Source organism: Argiope bruennichi, chromosome 6 (genome assembly GCF_947563725.1).
Source record: "Argiope bruennichi chromosome 6, qqArgBrue1.1, whole genome shotgun sequence".
Classification (NCBI taxonomy): Eukaryota; Metazoa; Arthropoda; class Arachnida; order Araneae; family Araneidae; genus Argiope; species Argiope bruennichi.
Genome location: NC_079156.1, coordinates 75,712,217 through 75,734,388, shown reverse-complemented (window position 1 = coordinate 75,734,388; position 22,172 = coordinate 75,712,217). Strand labels below are relative to the sequence as shown.

At 29.1% G+C, this 22,172-nt stretch overlaps 1 protein-coding gene across 2 annotated transcripts in view; it reads right to left on the bottom strand.

Moving 5' to 3' along the window:
• The window catches only part of LOC129972847 (endonuclease/exonuclease/phosphatase family domain-containing protein 1-like), a 124,058-nt gene that overhangs the window by 61,185 nt on the left and 40,701 nt on the right, over nucleotides 1-22,172 (bottom strand). The window contains exon 2 of one of the 2 annotated variants that reach the window (XM_056087140.1): nucleotides 3,289-3,430. The gene's annotated coding sequence lies outside the window, so the exon portion shown is untranslated. Of the gene's footprint in view, nucleotides 1-3,288; nucleotides 3,492-22,172 lie in introns of those variants that run through there. The other variant, XM_056087141.1, reaches the window with a different exon arrangement.

Genomic DNA, 22,172 nt, shown 5'->3' with positions numbered 1-22,172 from the left:
CGAATGAAGTTGATGAAGTTATTTCAAAATCACATTTATTTAAGATAAAGTATCTCGACAATTTTATATCTCTTAATGTTCTAAGGACTGCATGATAATTATTTTTAAATCTATATATATCAAATTCTTCTAAACTTTTTAAGTTATTTTTTTCCAAATAAATAAATAAATGTATAGACAATTTGAGGATATTTTTAAAGTGAAAGAAATATTAACAACTTGTTTAGAAGGATTTTAAAACAGTTCCATAGAATAAGTTTTAAGAGAGTTAATTGATAAAATAAAATCAAAATAAACTTGCTTATATAAAAATATGTTTATATATAAACTGCTACACAACCACACACATATATATATATTGTGTTTACACATATGTACTTACACTTAGGTTAACATACTAGCAAACTTGTATAATTCTTGTGTTTTAATTATGAAGTCCAAGTATATTAATATGAAAAGGAAACACTGAAAAAGATGAGCAAATGTCATTTGACTCCTCGCATACTGAACTTACGGTTAACTTGCTGAATATCAATATATATAGCTTCCCAGTGATGTCTGTGACGCTCTTTTAATATCAAGCTAGCTTCTATTTTCACGTCTTGCAGCTGACTCAGGCAAAGTTGCTTTTTCATGTGAGGTAATGGATAGTATTTGGTTACAAATTTTTAAAATTCACGATTTATTTACTTTTTTTATACTGGATTATGTTAAAGGGTTCAATAAAAGACATATGAGGAAATTTTCAATCTATAAGAATATTATTACATTGTAATTCCATGTAGGAATTAATTATATTCCCGCTACATGGGATAATTGGAAATTATTTTTGCTATTTGTAGAAATGCTAAGAGCCAAGATCTGCTCCTTCATAACCATTCCAATGAAATAAAACTTTTTATGTAACTATATGTATTACATCTAAAGTGTACAAAGTAGTCATTTTTAAGCAATCTGTCAATGTGCATGAGATTTCCAACTATAAATTTCGTTAGCAAATCTAGGACAATTATATCCAAGATATTATTAATAGTATAACAGCCCATCAATACTGGCACATCTTCGAGCATAATAGCAATAACTGCAATTACTAACAAGAAGTAATGATTAATGCGATGTGTCAATCCTTATTTATCAATATTCTTATGAAAAATAGGAGATTTCTGTATTTTGATAGAAAATAATCCATTCTGTTAAATTTTGATGATATTACTTATTTACACACACATTATTGCCGAAAAAAAACAAGAAATATTCACATTTTGTAAAAAATTCATGTTTACAACTACACATAATTTTTTATTATATTTAAGAAATATTTCCCTTTATAGGAAACGAAGTTCATAATTTTCAAATTATGATATTGAAAATTTAAAACAAAAAAACCCTTACTCATTTTTATTGTTTTGTTCCCAAATTATCAATAAAAATAGATGAATGCAAAAGGACAGGAGAATAAAACTATCTACAAGGTGATTAGATATATAAATAAGTTAAAAATAGTAAACAAAAGGAAATAGATAAAAATTCTTTAATAATTATATACTTCATGGTTTCAGAAATGAAATTTTAATTCATTGGTGTATATATATATATATATATATATCGGATTTTTTTCCGCCTCAAATAAGCATCTTTATTATTGCTTTAATGACCCAAAACCCCTAAGCAGTATTTCGAATTTAAATTCAACGAATAAGGACCTTTCCTTCTACACTATAAAACTGAAGCATCCAAAAGGAGCCAGCAAAATATCTTAATCAAACTAGAATTATTAACACTAAAAATAGCTCGTAATAACAGCTATTACTTCGCAGTTTTACACCCAAAACAAAAACAACGACGAGAGAGAAACTTCTATTAATATCGGAAGTGTTGCTTATTTTATGAGAAAAATTATGTTTCCGATAGAAAGGAAATACGATCACCGCGAGTTCTTAGAGTTCTTGAAAATAAGTGCTTGTAATTACACATTTTATCAGCTCCTGAGGTTGACCCTGTCATCCCTGTATTACAGGAACTAAATAGAAACATTCCTTTTTAGAATAGATCAGAAAGTGATTAAAAATATTTCTGATTTATTAATACTTTAATATTTAATAAAAAAATTCATAATGAAACCTTCTAGGAATGCACGGTTCAATAATACCATTTCCCCCACCCCCAAGATATGATGCGGTGCAATGTTTTCAAAATCTTTTGTAGAATTACAATGGTTTCCAAAATAAAACCGGTTTGTTATATTTGGCTTGTGTCACATAAGCTATTATTAATCATAGTCTTATTGAATAATTGACAAAAAGTATCAAAATAATTTTGAAACACAAATGATAAAAATGTGAAAAATCTTTAAAAAAAATTTTCAGATTGAAAATTCTTAAATTCCACCTTTTTTATACTTTTTGACAATTTATGTTCTCGTACGAAGAGTAGTAAAAAAAATTCTTATATTTTTATGAGCTTGGTAATCCAATCCTTGGTCTTATAATCCAATTACAAAATCAAAAAATGTTTTATAACATAAGAAATGATGCTATATTTTATCTAGATTTTTTTTTCATTTTGATTAATTTTTACAGTAAAAAAGTATTTTTTTTTTCAATATACAGTTTTGTACTTATTTAATTAAAAACTGTATATGCTATGAAACATTTAAAATTTATTGTTATTAATTTTAGGAAACATTCTGTAAATGATTTTGATTTCTATATTATTTTTGTATTTGTATGATTTCTCTAAATTCTGTAAATTATTGTAAATGCAAATAAAGCATATTTTCTTTTGAATTTACATATTGTTATTTTCCATATTTAAAAAAAATTGTACTGTATTTTATGTCTAAATGTGTTTTCTTTGGTGAAAGTAAAGTTAAAATAAAAAAAGAGTAGTTTTTTTTTTCTTTAGTTCAGATAAAAAGAATTTCCACTATTTAAAAACAATAATAATTTTACATTATATACCTGTATCTCAAGTAATAAATTCATCGCGATTACAAAATTTAAAACTGGAAAAATATTAAACAAAATTCAAATTCACATTGCAATGTTCAATTTTTTTTTTAAATTTGGAACCTTTTATGAGACGAGATGTGACTGACATGTATTATTAAGTAATTGAACACCAAAATAGCCTATAAATTACTCTAAAAAATCCTCAAACATCTAGAATATTTTAATTTGACATACTATATCATTAGTAATTAATGTGAATTTATCGTTAGGTTACAATAATATATATTATGTATAGAAATAATAAATCAGGAAAAGAAAATAGAGAAAAAAAACTTACTCGTGTTCCGTATTTCCAAGTATCCACAAACTAAAATATTTTTCCTTCTTTGAATAACTAAACAATCAAGGTCCATGCACTAATCTTTGTTCTTTGACACCAACTGCAGACGACACCTCAGCAAATATTCCGCCTCCAGCAACTACAAAGCAAAGCACCGCACAAAAATTAACACTCACTCCGGAATGGAAGCACAACAGATTTAATTTGAAAGCCAAAATACAAGAAAAAAAATCACACACAAAGGAAGTATCTAAAAAGTAAGCATCTAAACATCTTCAGGCGCCTAATGTAATTAACACTTCCAGCCAAAAATTTTCACTGCAACCGCTGGCTGATGCGTCATCAGAGAAGAACAGAAAAATCGTTTGCACTTTTTTTTTTTTGGCGCTATATATTCCAGGAATTAGTATTTAAAGAGTTTGCACTTTTTACCTTGTCTGTAAAAAATTACAGAGTGTGAATATTAACTTGAATGGATTAAGAGAAGTTCTATTTTTAGATTAGATTTTATAAACAAGCAAAAGGGCGATGAAGGTAAAGTTTTTATGACGTTTTTTTCAAGAACAAAAGTAAAGAGAGCTTTGGATGGTTTCCAAGTCTTCAATACTGTGGTTCTAGAAACTAAGTAATGACACTCATCAACTCTCTTGATATCATTCATAAGGAAAATAGCGCAGGATGGATGATTAAGTTTAAATGCATGAAGGAAATAAATAAATTTGTTTATAAAAAAAATTTGGCAATTCGTTTATAAATTATTGAAATTAAATACAACACTTTAGAAACGAATTAAATTAGAGCAAAAATAATGTCCTTTTTATATGAATCTCAAATGCATGATTGGGTTTACATAATTGAACAAATGAGGAAGAATTAACTTTACATGGTACTGGAACAATAATATAAGAATTTAAAAATTAATTCTATTAGAACATTTTCTTTGTACGTTATTCAAAGAGTTCTATTTAGTTTTAACACAGATCAATTAATTAGAATATAATCTTTTTGCAAGGTATATGAATTTCTATTTCAAATAATCAAATAATGTAGATATGAAAAGCGCAAGAAAGTTGAAAGTTTGAAAATTGTTTTTATGCAAAATAAATCGAGTTTGACTTCACCATTTCTTCAGGTATAAATTCTTATGTATTTTTTCCTCAGTCGAAAATGTATTTAAAAAGAATTGCACTTAAATGTTTCTTTTGAAAATTCTAAGAAATTTCTTTTTTAACTGTGACGTTTGATTCTAGTAATATTAGCAGCCATAATGATACTTTTTCTACAAAATGAAAGGAACTTAAAAAGAAAACATGATATTTTTTCTTTTTATATTTGAAGATTATGCCATATATAAAAATTTTATTTCAATTAATTTATTTTTACTTATCTTATTAGCTATCAGTTACCTTAAATAACTGCAGTTTATTAAATTACGGATAATTAATTAAATTTATAAATAATGTTTCGTTAAAAATATTTTTAATTATTTCAATTAATTTTAATTAATATATTAACTTTTCATGAAGATTTCAATTATTTCATTTAATTTTAGTTAATATATTAACTTGAAATTTTTTATTGCTTCTATGAATTTTAATTAACTTTTCATGCAAATATATTAAATTTATTACTTAACTAGATTGATACTGAAATTCATATTAAGATTTAAAGATTACTTTACGCTATAGAAATAGAAATAGTATGCAAATAGAAATCCAATTATATTCAAAATATTTATAAAGTTTCATTGAAAAATGCATAATTCAAGTTTAATAGAAGTTAAAATACTTATAGCAGTTTAACATGGAAAATAAAGGATAAATGGGAAAGGGATGATGGGAAATAAAGGATACTCGATGCCATTCGGAAAGTTCTAAGAGGAATGATATGAAAAGAAAAGTATCATAATCAGTGCCAATATTATTTTGCTTTAATTTATAAAAGTTTTAATTAAGATTAAAAGAATCTTTAGTTAAAATAAATATTTTGGAAATTTTCTAAGTAACGACTAAAGAGAATCCATACTTTTTTTCTCAAAGCAACTTACCAAACAAGGACTGGAATAAATTTCAAAATTTCTTTAAAAGTTAGGTACTTAAACTTTGACACAAACAAGATTTATCTTACAGTCTTTGATACTGAACTCTAATCACTGAACTCCTTAAAACTACCTTTTGATAAGATTAAGTTTGTACTCAAAATAAATTTTATTTAATTACTTATCAACAAGCATGATTGACTCAACTTTTAAATATGATGGCTATGATTTTATTTTATTTTTTTATTTTTCGATCTCACCTTCTTTTATAATAGAAATAAAAAGAACAAAATATCTTGTTTTTAAAAAAAATCGTTGTTTATGATTTATCGAATGAAAGTTTAACAAAATTTATTTTCCAAGTATTATCCATTCTGTGCTGTCTTACAGGATTTTATAGATTAACTGAAAAGCACAATCTTAAGTCCTTTGGGACGTTTGGTGTATCTAACAATGAAGACGACACATTGTAAACTTTAGTTGTATGATATACTCAAAATGATAAAATACGTGACATGAAAATTGAACTGAAATAGACTATGCCAAAACAAACGGAAAAGGATCCCTATTTCCCAGAGACAGTATCAGATTATTTGACAATGAATGTTGCCTACCTCTGATATAAAGATGAATGCGTGTGTTATGCGTATTGAGTGTGTGTGCTTATGCATGTATGTGTGTGTGTGTGTGTGCTTACGTGTGTATGTGCTTATGTATGTATGTGTGTACTGTGTGTGTGTGTGCTTACGTGTGTATGTGCTTATGCATGTATGTGTGTGTGTGTGTGTGCTTACGTGTGTATGTGCTTATGTATGTATGTGTGTAGTGTGTGTGTGTGTGCTTACGTGTGTATGTGCTTATGTATGTATGTGTGTAGTGTGTGTGTGTGTGCTTACGTGTGTACGTGCATATGTATGTATGTGTGTAGTGCGTGTGTGTGTGCTTAGTTATGCGTGTAGTGTGTGTGTACCTATGTATGTATGCGTGTAGTGTGTGTGTGCTTATGTATGTATGTGTGTGAAGTGTGTATGTGTGCTTATGTATGCGTGTAGTGTGTGTGTGTGCTTATGTATGTATGTCTGTGCTTATGTATGTATGTGCTTATGTATGCGTGTAGTGTGTGTGTGTGCTTATGTATGTATGTGTGTGCGTATGTATGTATGTGTGTGCTTATGTATGTGTATGTGTTTATGTGTGTGCGTGTGTGTATGTGTGTGTGCTTATGTATGTATGTGTGTGCTTATGTATGTGTATGTGTTTATGTATGTGTGTAGTGTGTGTGTGTGTGTGTGTGTACTTATGTATGTATGTGTGTGCTTATGTATGTGTATGTGTTTATGTATGTGTGTAGTGCGTGCGTGCGTGTGTGTGTGTGTGTGTGTGTGTGTGTGTGCTTATATGTTTGTGAGTGTATGCTTATGCATGTATGTGTGTGTGTGTACGTTCGCGTTCTACAGGTCAGATCATTTGACCTAGAACTACCAATTTTTGCCCAGATATATTTTGGAGGATGAGAGTGTGCACCTTCAAAAGCTTTCTTAATAAAAAATTTTATTAAAATTTTTATTAATTAAAAAATAAGTTAGATTTTGATGTTTTCTCGTAATAACTTCAGAAAATATTCTTGCACAAAAATGATTTTTACACTGTCTTGAAATAAAAAAATGTTTTTACAGTGATACCAATTTAGTTTACTTTAAAATTCTTTGTGCAGATTTCAGCCTATGTAGATTTGTTCTTCTAATACAAAGTTCAAGGAAAGCATCCGCACCCATTTCAAATAAGCCTTGAACATTGTTATGATCAGGCAACAAGTTTCTCGTTATCGAGTTGCCAGCTGTCGATATTTAAAAATATGAGAGCTTAAAAATATGAAGATTGATATATATGAAAGACTGATATAAAGAAAGAAGATTGAAAAATATGAAGATTGATATATATGAAAGATTGATATAAAGAAAGAAGACTGAAAAATATGAAGATTGATATGAAGAGCGATATTAAAAATATGAAGATTGCTTTGGAATGACCTTTGCACTTTTGTTCTTCTAACACCACGTTCCAGGAAAGCATCATATTCTCATCTCAAATAGATTTGGAAATTGTTTACGAATACACATCAAGTTTCCCCTTGTGGAATCATCAGTTATCAATTTTTGAAAAATGAGTCCCATTGATAGTTGTTCTAGAACAACCTATGTCGATTTGTTCCTCTGATCTATGTTTCAGGAAAAAATCTCGTTTCCAAATGTATCTGGAAGACAATGTTGTATCAATGTTGTCAACATTGTTAATGCAAGTCAATGTTATATCCTTAGGTACTCCGAGATCACTTTAAACAAAAAACGATATATAATTTTCCTTTCACCATTTTTTTTTTCGTGGACTTTGCTAGATTTGGAAAATCACGTTTGATCAGAACCAACCACATTTTAAGATATTTGCAAACAAAAATATCAGAAAATAAATGAAATTAAAATAATGTACTACACTTTTACAAATAACTTCATTTAATTTTTCTGTTCGTATATAGCTAATTCAAACATCATTGTCTCATTTTTCAAAACTTATTTATCTCCTAGCGGTCACGAACGACTTTCTGCGCGCATGAATGCCACGGGGGAGAACCTTAATTAGAAAATTGAGATCGAAAATGGAAAAAGTTAAGCAGCTTGGTCTAGATGATTTTGGACTCGTGAGTATTAAGCTATCAAATTGTCAATCATGGAGGAGATTAACTTAGTGGGTAAAGCCGTTATACTCCCTACAGAAAGGATAATCGAAATTTCCAGCAGATAATTCGAACTTCTTAATTGGAATATATTATGAAAGATTGAGATATAAAGTCTAATGCATAATGCATCTTAAAAATATGGATTATAAGAAATTCATTAATTCATATTGTTAATGTTTTATTATAAACAGAGCAAGTAACATGGAAGTGAAGGTTAATGAATTTTTTGTAGTTTTCTCTATGTTTAAAAGATCACTTAAAGCACATCAAATTTCATATCGCTTTCTTAAAAAATATCGATTAAAAGCATCACTTACTCGATTTATATAAAATATTTAATTATCTATCATCCCAAGTCGTCCACTCATAGAGTAGAATGTTTTAATCCGCGACAGGTATATAAAACTTGGCAGCAATCGTACACGGGCATTTACATTTAAAAGATCATTCCAAATATAACTTTATTTCAATTTTTGACACCACATTTTAAAAAATTTCTGTTATCTTTACTATCTGTGGAAAGCTGAATTATGCGATTTATATAAAACTTGACAAAATTTCTGAGTCGTATATAAAATAACAATCTAAATGATCTTACAAAATATAATTTTTTAAATATTTTTTCTTGGAATTAATCGTGAAGACATCGATTGTGAGATTTATTTAAAATATGATAATGTCCATGAATCTCACGTGGGACAAAAATGGTTTCTTTTAAAAAAAATTCCGCAAATTATAATTTTGCATCGGTATTTTTACTCGAGATTTCTGATTCATGATTACTTGAATTACCTGAGGATTACGATCGATTATGCGTGTTATATAGAATATAACACAATTCATGAATATTACAAAAGAAGTATGGTCATTTTTTAAAAAAAAGATCATGCAAAATATAATTTTATGTCCATATTTTTTACTCCAAATTTCTGAATAGCGATTATCGAAATATTTATTGTGCGGTTTATGACCATAAGATAAGATCTATGAATCATTATGGGGCAACAATCGTATGTATTTAAAAAATATTGATAAAATGTAATACTGCATCGCTACTTTTTCTACTGATTTTTGATTCGAGATTACCAGAATTACCTGCAGACAGCTTCGATTAAGCGATTTATATAGAATATGATAATACCCATACATCAAATAAAGGAGTTGTAGTCGTATATTTTTAAAAGATCAAATAAAACATAATTTATTTATTGCTTGTTTACTCTGAAATGCGATTATCCAAATTACCTGTAAAAAGTATCGATTTATTGCTCAATACTTTTTACCTGTAAAAAGTATCGATCTATATAGAATATGACAACATACATAAATTATACATCAAACTATTGTCATTTATTTTTAAAAGATCACTAAAAATTCATCAAATTTTTTATTGATCTTTATATACATTTCTGAACTACCAGAACCTGAAATATCTGTAGAAAATACCGTTTATACAGATTTATATTTATTGATTATATGTAGCATCGGTTATTATTTATAGAATCGATTGTGAGGTTTATATAGGATATGACAGTATCTATAAATCAAAAATGGAACCATAGTCGTTTATTTCCAAAAGGACAAATAAAATATTATTTTTTATTACCTGTTTACTCTGAAACAAGATTATCCGAATTATCTGTAAAAAGTATCGGTTATGGATTTATAAAAAAAATATGATAACATATATAAGTCATATAGAAACTACTATCAATTATGTTTGAAAGATCACTCAAAATTTATCAAATTTTGTATTGATCAATAAAAACATTTCTGAACCATTGAAATTTGAATCATTTGTCGAAAATAACCGTTTATATAGATAATATGCAAACCATATATGGAACAAAATATCCGAAATTCGATACAAATGTACTCATATAAGTCTTTAATTTAATCTCTATCTTCATATTTTCTGGGAAAAGAGAACTAGTAAATCAATAAAAGCAATTGCCAGAGATAATATTCGGAAAGAAGCAAAAGTCGAGACAGCGTCGATTCACTTAATGTATTTTAGGCATAAGTTAGCTTTTGCTTCTGTGTTCATCTGATGAGAATAGAGCTTTAGGTGTGTAATCAAGGCTCCTGGATTCACCTTGGCAACCTTCCCTAGGAGGAATTAGCCTCTGAGAAATTCGGTTCGCCGCACATTTTCGCGTAGTTGGCAATGGGTATTTCATTTTGTTTCTTTCCTTTTTGGTTTTTGGGTTCTTTGTCAGGGTCGGGCAACCGCCGAGAACTATACACTACGCCTACCATCGTCAGCGCTTCATTTGCAGATCCGCCGGTTAGTTTACTTTGCGCGGTGACATCATGATGCGGTTTGGATATTTGTGAAGGTGGTTCACGAATTAATTTTGAGCGTGGATTTCATTGACTGCCTCGTTCTTACTTTGATATGTAGGAAACTAATAACATAAAATAAAAAAATAGTATTTAATTTAGACGAAGAGAATTTGACTGTAAATGTATAGAGGGAGTGAATGACTTTTTTTTTCAACATGGTACTATTATGCTTCAAAAGTGTTTCCTACAGTTTTTAATTTTTCTAAAAAGATAATAGTATTACTTCATATGAGAAATATCCATCAAATACGGTCCACGAATTTGATTATATAATTCACTTTGCATTCTGCATGATAGAAGAAAACAGTAAGAATAATCTTCCTCAAATTTTCTTGTATATTCTCTAATAAATGTACATTTACCTCATGCCACTGGTGAAAAATAGTTACGAAACAGTCTGATAGTTTGGCGAATTTTTTTAGCGATTTATCGCTGGGATGTGCCCAGTACATAAGAACCAGTAAACTGAATTCTGGACACTTTTTTCAACTGATTAAAACCAAATTTCGGCCCAGGATTACAATTGTAGTCTCAAAATAACACATCAAATTACATATATTTAAATCATTGCATGTTTAAGTTATCTATCTAGAAGCTTGTGAAAATACAGACCGATCAACAGCCAACTCCTTGGTGGACTTGGCTTCAAATTTGTTAGGTTAGATTAGACGATTTATATTTTAAATTTGAGTACCAAATATTGTCTGTCCATCTTGCTCTCTTCCATTTGAAGTTATTGTGCATTCAGATACCCAGACAGAGAGACTACCTCTGAATGGAATATGTTCAAAATTTGATAGACATCTATATATTTGGTGTAAAGATCGTTCATCAATTTCTTCAGTTTAACTCAAAACGTACTTAAGTTAACGCGCTCATAGACAGAAAGTTATAATTCCAAAAATATGTTTTTCGAACTGAGGAACGACTGAAATGTCGAGATTCATTACAATCTCATTTTCAAATTTTTGACAATAATGTATGTGGGAAAGTAAGAAGCACCAAACTTACTATGCAATTAAATGTTAAATGATATATCCAGTTGCATTTGTGGATTTTAAAAAGATTGTTCATAATATTATAAGTATTAGAAATTAAAAAAAAAAAACTTTAATAAGACAGTGATGATGAAAAGTAATAAAGATTAAAGAGTATTACACATGTTTTTTTTTTTTTGTTTTATTATATTTCAATTTCAAAAATCTGTGCCTTTTACACCGCAATTCTTAAAGTAATGATTCGACGACTATTCGATATTATTTTATATTAGTAACGATTAATACAAGCTTCCAAATTCATAAACGAATAATTCAGAAACTGACCATTTTTTTATTAATTGTAATTTTTTAAATTTAAAAATGCTTTTATTTAACAAATTATTTATTGAAAAAGCCATACTTCTGAAAGCAGAATCTAATATCACGTAACTTGAGCTTAAATTGTGGAAATACAAAAATCAATAATTGCCTCAAAACCATTTGAAAATTCTATATTATAGAAAATGCATTTGTTATCGAGATAAACATAGAAATGATGATACATAAATTTATTTTTAAAAGTATTGTATATTTTTCATTACATTGCGTATATTTTATATGCTAAATGAAAATAACTATTTTTCTTATTAAAAATGCATATTCTAAGATGGCTTTGATTTTTATTGATTGATTAAATTGCCATTTAACTTTGAAGTTATATTTTGACTAAGAGAAACAATTCTCAACTTTAATTAACTGATATTGAAGTTAGCATTATTTATGTTTTAATATGGCTGACATGGCAATTTGAATGTAGAAATCAATTATTAATATGTTTAGAACTACAGAAAAAAAGAACTCATAAGATTAGAAATTGACCAATAAAATCATGAGAGAATATAATAAAATATCCCTCTTTTCAATTTTCAATATTCATCTAATAACTGGCTTACAAAATATTCTTTCTTTCGATAAAAAGGGGAAGCAAATGTATTTAAAAAATATTTATTTTTTATTTCGTCAATAACTGACAATCGTCAGTTATTTGGATTTATTTTACTTCGCAGCCCAAACGTACGAAGAAAAACACTATATTTTTAGAAATAAGGCTTACATTTTTCTTTTGGAATTCTTATCTATCAACTAGACAAAGAAGAAAACGATTCTACAGGTTTGTCTAAAGCAGCAACGAACTCATTGGGCGAACAGATAAAAACAGAAATAAAAAATAAGAACTTTATATACCTTTTTTATATACATATAAACTCTTTCTGGAACGGTATTTTGACACTTGTAAACATTAATCTCTTAGCTAGGAGAACTTAATTATCATATAATTGATTAATTTTATTAAATTCTGATTTTATAAAAGTAAAAATACCTGGTAGTGAATTTGAAACAAAAAAAAATGATTTCATGTTTCTATAATAGTTATAAAAATAAAAAAATCAGTCATTAATTTATAACTAATTATAATTTAAAGACAAAATAATATAGAATAGTTAAGAATTTTTTTTTTAATTTTGTAAATTATCAAAAAACTGTTGTTGAAGATTAAATTTATAATATTTATTCCAATTTATCCTGCATAAAGATTTTTTTTATGTGTAATGAATGCCATCTGTTAGAGTTTGTTTCAAATTTTATTTGCTATATAATAGTGTTGTGAAAATTGCTTTTACCTTAGGAAGAAAGAAATGCTTTTACCTTAGGAAGAAAAAAAAATAGCATTTTTCAGAAATTATGAAAAATAATCCTGATTTTTACATTATTCTTAAGAACTATAAAAAGATCTATATTCTTAAGATCCATGATTTATTAATTTTTTAAAAATACTTAAGAACGCCATAAAGCTACGATAAAACAACTGGGACGTAAAACATAATTCAAGAACTGTGGATATATTTTATCAACTTGATTCCACAACTTTTCATTTAAAGGCTTTTTTAATAAAAATTTTTTTGTAAAACGTTTATGAAAAGAAAATGATGAAACTTTTATATAATGGAAAAAAAACTACAAGGTGGATATTTTTTAATCAAAGCGAATAATACCATATTTATCAAAATTTTTCTTTCTTTAAAAGTATATATTGCTACAAAAATATTGACATAAGAAATATTTAACATTCTTTCAAAAAATTAAATAGCAAGTCCCTGGCAATGAAAATACTTTTTAATTAGTTAGGGAACTGTTAAGATTAATTTAATAAACTTTGAATTTTTAATTTGAATTTAATATAGCAAACTGAAGTAATCTGATATTTAAAAAGAAATCATTTAATAAAAATTCTTCAAAATATTCCTTTGTTAAAAAAATTACAAAATCAAATATAGAAAAGAAACATCACAGAGACTGGAGATAGTGTCAAATATTTATTTTGCGATAGCTCCCAGAAATGTAGAGCAAAATATGGAGACGGCGGCGATTATTTAAGATGCATCTAAATGTAAAAAACTTTTAAATTAAAAAAAAATCAGAAAAATCTATATGGTTTTTTTAGGTAGGGAACTTAGTCATGTTTTCTTTCCTATACAGAATGTAAAATGAAGTGTATTTTTCAAATTTCTCTCAAGATTAGGGTGTGGTGGGGGACAAGTAATTATTGTTGACATATCTAAAGAATCATGGGTTTTTATATGAAATAAAAATTGGGAAAATAAGTATAGTGGTTGAGGCAGGGGAATGCTGCTGTGGTGAAAGCTTATAAGCCAGTTAACAGCTATGCTACCAGAGCCATTGCATTTGTATTGTGGTCATGTTACTGGGCTGCGAACCACAAGGACTCAGTTTCTATCCTCGTTCATCCCAATCCGCTACACTGTCATAGATCCCCCCCCCCTCAGAGAATGTACTGGGTAATATCTGTTTTTAAATTTCTAGCATAAAAATTTATCTTTTGGTACTATAAATCTATTATTGGTCTAGGGGTATTAGGAGACCGGTGACCACTGATGAGGGGTCATGAGCTTTCATAGCAGATAAAAATTTTAGAAATCGGACAAGTAGTTGGATCTGGGGGCTGGTTCTTCGATTCCCTTAATTATCTTAAATAAATAAATTTCATATGAACAGATATAAAAGACAACATTAATTTATTTATATAAGAAAATTTTGAAAATATTATTGATGTGACAGTCATTGACCGAGACGAAATGCGACAGCCTCTTGACGAATCTGAGTAGAAGAGAAATACACTTGACATACTCTTAGAATTGAAATTTTTCTATCCTAGCTGAACGAATGTATGGAATGTTTGCAATACCTCTCAGATAGTTTCATTTCCTTATTCTACACAAATAACATTTTTACTGTGACCGTATTTGTATAACATGATAATATGTTTCGTCATGAAGTTTTTAATATTTTGGTACGATCTGAGTTTAACCCCTGCTTGGCGCAATTTTCAAAAATCGCCAACGGTCTTGCTCCGTGTTTTGCGAAATGTTCAAAAGCGAGGGAGCAGATGTCCAATCATAGCGCATAATAAAGGGAAAGATAATAGGCTTGGCCGTCTGGAGGTTGCCAGCTTTGGCACGTTATCGCAACTTTGCGAAGAAGGGGGTTAAACGCCGGTTCACCCAATATTTTAACCAGTGATCAACCAGAAACTTTCAAACATGTTCTCCAATAAAGGTCTTCTTCACTTCTTCACCCTTCCACCGCATAAAATTATAAATCTTGTATAAAGCCGCGAATTCCTTTCATGGCATTTCAATACTACAAAATATAGATCTAGTCGTGAATCTAGAATCTTTACCGAATCTATCCCATTGTATCACTGAGAATATGCATTTTAGGCACCTTTTTTTGCCTGTCGATTGACACCAAAATGTGGTGCAAAACTACAGTTGTAATCACAAAATAACATACCGAATTTCATTGATTTAAATCATTGCGTTTACATGTAAGCGAAAATACAAACCAGGAAAACACCGTCAACTATCTGAAGAATTTTGTTCAAATTAAATATCTATATTTTAGAATCTAAACCTGCGGCCAAATTTTATTTATCTATTTATTTGTGTTTTGAAGTTATCGAGTTTAGTTGTACTCAAACAACCTGGCAGCCAGATATCCTGAGAATGAATTTCATTCAAAATTTGATAGAAATTTACAAATTTTGTCGTAAATCCATATACGTAATATTATCAGTCTAAATGAAAGTGTTTCTGACTTATCTTTAGGCTGACAGACATAATGACAAAAATGTATTTTTTGAAAGCAGGAAGTTTCTTCGTCAAAATCTTGAATTCAAATCTTTTGACGAATAGAATACTTAGTATAAGAGAAAGAAAAAAATGCATAACTCTTTTTTTTCGTATACAAAGCATACAAAAAATAAGTATTATAGTAGTCAAAAAATTCTACTCCAAAATTTTGATGAATGTTCATCTTTCAGATATCCTTGAGATCGAATTTTTGTACATTGATTTCGTATATGTTTTCATTTCAAAAACTTGCATAAATCTATATCAAACTTTGGACCAAATCTCAATACTCTCATGATCTATCTACTCATGAGCGCGTGTGTGAATGCATTATAATTCAAACAAGCAAAATAAATGAGATTTTACTGGTTGTTTTGACAAGAAAATTGTAGTCATTTTCTATGTTTTCGGATCAAATCGACAAAACACAAGACCACGCCTAAACAAATGAATACGCCGTGCTGTGTTAGAGTACTAGAAAGTCGAAAGAATAACATTTCCATTCGTTGTTTCTCTGATGTAATTCGTCTTTTTCATAGGAATGTTTGGAGATATTGTCCTATTTTTATTCTAAACGAGGGTAACTGTAAAAGTGTATTTTCTACTTAATATCGTTTATTATAACCAATGGGAGTGGTCTCCTTTAAGCTTTCTCGTTATTCTAAATAAATTTGTCATGTCAGAGAACGCCTTACATAGCATTGGCATACAATAGTTACGAAATATTAACTTTTCGTGGGAATTTAGCATTTGTATTGAATCTATCCTATCATCGTTGACGAGTTATTTGGCGATTAATCCTTAATAGTATACAAAAATCGAATTTGTGATTTAGGCACGTTTTTTCTCAACCGATAGAAACAAAAATTTAACACAAAACTATACTTGTAGTCTCAGAATTTCATGGACCGCGGTGGCCTGGTGGTAAGGTTTCGGCTCGTGAGGCCTAGGGTTTCAGGTTCGAGATCCGATTCCACCGAAGAACCGTCGTGTAAGGGGGTCTGTTGCATGTTAAATCCGTCAAGGCCAAACGTCCTTCAGCTGACGTTGTGTGGAGAGGGGGGTGCCAACTCAGGTGTCGTCCTCGTCATCTGACCGTGGTTCAAAATGACGAGGTCCTTCCCAGAATAGCCCTAGTGTTGATTTTCAACAGGACGCTAATATAACTAAACTAAAACTCACAATTTCATAATAAATTTGATATATTTATGTCCTTGCGTTTTTGAATTATTGCTTTTACATATTTCTGAAATTAGAGACCGAAAGACGCTCAACTTTTTGAATTTGGTTTGATATTTGATAGTTGTTTGATATCTATAAGGTTATAGATATTAAATCTGTGGAACAAATTTGCGTCTATATATACCTCTTCGTTTTGTAATTTTCCGTGCTAAGTTATATTTGAACAGTAGGATAGATGGACTTCCTCTCAACCGAATTTACTCAAAATTTGATAGAAATTTGAACATTTGGTGTTAAGTCTGTATACCAAATTTCAACAATCTACCTCAAAGATTTTTTTTGAGTTATCTCTGTCACAGACAGTATTTTTCGGACTCCGAGAGGTCTAAAATATAGGGATTCGACAAAATCCCGAATTCGAATTTTTTGGCGATAAAAAAAAAACAACTAAACTTTCTCTATATTACATATACGAGAAAGTATTGATTCTGGCGTTTCCCTTACTAATTGATTTTATTCATAAATATATTCTCCTAGCATAAAACAGAATTTATAGAGTGTCATTATGAATATTAATATAAAAACGATTATTCTTTTCCTTTAGATTACTTACAATAACAGGATGACTCATGACGTAATATTTCACTCAGAAATTCCGCCCAAAATCGTCTGCCTCGTCTACCTACCCAATATCAGCTCTATGTCAAATTCATTTCCCCATTTCTCCTACATCGACGCTTATCCATTGATTTAAGTAGTTTGCTGTGATTATTTGACGGGAAAATTAGGTTAAATGTGAAGGAAAAAAGTGCCTTTTTTAAGACTAAAAAGGGAAAAAAGTTCTTTAATTTTCAGAGATTTTCTTCTTAGACATATGGATGTATAATTTTTTGTTTGATTTAATCATTCGGTGCTCAAAATGTAATGTTTTGAAGAGACATCTTTTCCGCTTAAAAAGCTTAATAATGAATTCCGTGACATCTTATCCTATGGAAAGCTATTAAGATTGCCATTGAATTCAAAATGGCTTATTTGGAAGAATTATTGGATAAATTAAAGACATTTGGAGAATAAAAATTGATACATGATTTTAAATTGGTCAATCTTATTTAAATCTGCATATTGTCGTTCGATAGAGGATGATTTTAGGATGAATATTTCACGAGTGAATTTTCCTTTCCTATTTTTTTCTTCATTCATTTCGTCTGTTATCTAATAATTCGTGCCACTAAGTGGTTATTTTTCCGTATGAATCCTTCCTTTTGATTTCAAAAATCATTATTTTAAACTTGTAATAAGTTATAAAATGCGCATATTTTAACCTTTGATTCTTTTTCAAGAACGCAAAATAGATAGATTAAAATGAATTTTCAATGAAAATTGTTCTTTTTAGTGGAACACACTATTAACATGTTAACTAAAACTGGGAGATGAAATTCCAAATCAATGACTGAAATGGAATTAAAGATAAATTCTAAGTCATCACAAACGAATTTAAAAGAACTGGATTAGGTAAAATCCTTTTTTTAAGTAAAATTATGAAGTCTTTTTTTTATTATTTATGCATAATATTTATAACTATTTAACTCCAGATCATTGATCACAAGACTTGATTGGCACTTAAAGGATGATATCATTAAAAATGCTCGAATAATGTCATTTATTAATGGTGCCAATAATCATTAATAGTTCTTCTTGGACATATTCTGGGCTCGGCGACCTTGAGAATAAATTTAATTTCAAGAACATAATATATATTATGGACCTATTAAATGTAAATTCATCACCTATGTGTAAAAGATAAACAATAATTTTTGTCTAAATTTAATGATTTTTTAAATATAATCTGATGCCCAATTTTTAGCAATGCTTTTATTACTATGAGGTAATTTAAACTAAACTCATTGTTCCCCTAAAATATTCAATAATATACTTTTGTCAATGTTAAAATTGAGATTGATAACAAGTTTCTATAAATATTATTTTCGAAATCGGATTTTTACTTCAGCTTTTCCTACAAATTTCTACACTTCTGTGTAGAAATTCGTAATAAATATTCAATTAAAATCATAATTTTTAGTCTTATCAAATAATAAAAAAAAGAAATTTTAAATAAATGCATTTTGTATTAATATTTAACAGCCAGAAAAGTGAATATTCAAATTCCCAAAGAAAAGATTTTTATAAATAAAATGAGCATAAATGAATCAAATCTAAAACACTAAGAAGTGAATTTCCTTTGCATTTTTACTTACTCGTATACGAAGTAAATTCGTAATTGTCAAAAAATCCGAACTCGATCTTTTACGAATCTCCATATTTCAGACTTTTCTGGGTCTGAAAAACACATTTTTAGCATTATATCTTTCTGTCTATCAGTGTGCACAATAACTAAAAAATGCCTGAGATAGACAACTGAAATTTGGTATATAGAATTAAGACCAAATTTGTAGATTTTTATGAAATTTTGAACGAAATCCATTCACAGGAAGTCCATCGGTCTAGCTGCTCAAATACAAAGCGTATGGAGCTAGTCAGATAACTACAAAGCGTATAGAGCTAGATGGATAACTACAAAGCGTGTAGAGCTAGATGGGTAACTACAAAGCGTATAGAGCTAGATGGATAACTACAAAGTGTGTAGAGTTAGACAGATAAAATATACTATTTTAAGCATCTAAAATATAGATATCAAAATTTAAATCAAATCTTCAAACGTTTGCCGTTCTGTATTTTCGAATGCATGCATGCATACGCTATAACTGCCGTTAAACACAGTGACATAAATCAATGAAATTTAGATGTTATCTTGTGACTACAATTATATTTTGTGTCATATTTTCGTATCAATCGGCCAGTAAAAAGGTGTTCAAAATACATAATCGCACGAGAAATTGAGTAAAATTGCTAGATTCAAATTTTAAAAAATCTATATTTCGTAACTGTCATTCACCAATAACATGCTTAGTATCCGCAGCCTTACCCAAGGTCCACAATGTACGGAAAAAAGGGAAGAAGACATTAATTATAGAGTATATAAGAACTTTCCGAGGAAATCATTACCGCTGGTTTTGAATTATTATGTCTCTTGACACAATAATTGACTAAAACAAAAAGTTAAATATATATAATTTTTAATATGGTTTTATTGCTAGATTTGTAAATCAGCATAAATTTTTTATCATATCCATTAAAGGAGAGAATTAGTTTCGAATATCTGTTCAAGCATGTTCACAAGTTGACTTCTCTGACCTGCCTTGAGATACGCGGAAACATCTGAATAATCGGACTGCCGCAATAGCATTGCCAGGAACTGAGATTGAGCCCTAGGTCTATCACCGGTCACGGTACAACCCCTCCTGTGGGAGATACGCCCAGTCGTTGGTAGGAGTAGTCAATCACTACCGGAACCAACCACAATACCGGAGGCTTCTCATTCTGATATCTTAGGGGCCAACCTGTGGGAGCTGGTCATGCATAAGTGAATAAACACATAAATGAAAAACACTACCTGCTAGATATATATAAGAATATTTTGGATGCAAGCAATAAAAGGAAAGTTATCAAGAACGCATATTCTATTCTCTTTGCAGCACTATTATGCTAACCAGGAAATGAATGCATGGTGTAAGTATAAGCGAAAGTTCAAGGAAGATCGCTACCATGAATTCTTTGAAACTCTATGGAATTTATACCTTTTGACTTTTATTCAGTTTTTCTAGTCGATTTATTTCAAATTTGTAAAGAGTTTTCCACACTTATGCCTAAAATATACCGCAAGTTGTCATGTCCTTTCAGTATTTTATCCGAAATCGATATATTGAAATAACCAAACGTCTTTTGAATTTTGATTAGACTGGAAAAAAAAAAAAAAACTATTTTTCTTTTCGAATTCGATAAGGCTCAACGCTTTTGGGCGTTGGGGCGTGACTACTGAGGACTAAGAGGAACCCTAGCGACACTTGGATCGTCCGACTGAAACAGTTTCGCTTGCATGAGTAGACCTTGGTGCTCTAAGCGTCTACTAATGAGATTTCGGTTGCCGATACAAAAAGTGAAAATGGCGTGTCGCTCGTAAGTTGAGTAGCAAAGGCGTTGATAAGTTTTTATCTCCAAATTTCTTGATCTCAAACTCTTGATCGCGGCTTTTATTCCTTAAATATTGCTCTTAGACATATACTGTAAATTACAAAGTTGCATAAGAAAAGGTGTAAAATGTTATGAAATCGATAAAAATTTTAGAATTTATTAAAGAGTGGGGCACATTTTACTCATTGAGAATTTTTTTTGTACGGAGTCCGTATAAAAATTTAAATTTTGTTTTTTTTAAAGTTTAATACCCTGAAAATTTTAATCGATTTCATAACATTTTACACCTTTTTTACACTACTTTGTAATTCTTTTCTTTCTTTTTTTTTTACACAACGAGGTTTTTGAGACACCCTGTATATACCTAGCGGCGATTTATTGAAATTTTAATTAATTTAAAATTATGTAAAGTTTTGATTTTTTTCCACTATAACTTCCGCAATTATTGAATACCTTATTGATATTTATCACTTAATCATCTTTTTAATGACATTTATTTAATATCTGTGTAAATATTTTTGAATTTTGGCAATTTTTTAAAAAAAATTTTGCCTAATTTTCTGCAATATATTTTATTGTTACCCTGGAATCCAAATCACTTTTTTTATTTCAACAATTATTCAATTTTATTGCATTGTTGAAAACGAAAGAAGATGGATTCTATTTCATACCTGAGTAAAAATATGAAATTACAATACAGCGATAATTAGAACCTCACATTTAATTTGTTAATAGCATTTTGATGCTTTGAAACTGGTTTCCAACATAAGAATCCACGTATATAATTCACAGAACATATATAGGACAATTAAAATGACACCATTTTAATACCTGTCATTTGACAGAATCATGGAAATGAAATCATATCTAAGCGATTTAACTAAAATTAAATATTATCATTATCTGTAATAAATCAACTGGTTGACTGTTAGTAACAAGTAAATGGGAAACCCAAGATTGTATTGAAAGAGTATGAAGTGTTGTTGAAAGATATATAACTCGTGTATCTTTTTCTTTTAAATATCTTTGCTACCCACACTGTGCTCGCCGATTATATCATTCAAGGTTATCTGTTTCTTTTTATAGTTGAAATAGGAGACTATCAAGTTCTGCTATATTATTTTCACTTAATAATTTTTTCACAAGACGCTTTTTATTCCTTTGCTTTTATATCCCTTATTTACAAACATAGAGTTCATGGTACGCAGTTTAACATGACCTTCAATTAGCTATAATTTCCCCTCTTTCTCTTAAGTGTTGAAACCCCTCCTTACTCTTGCCAGGCTCAAAGAGATGTTTGTTAA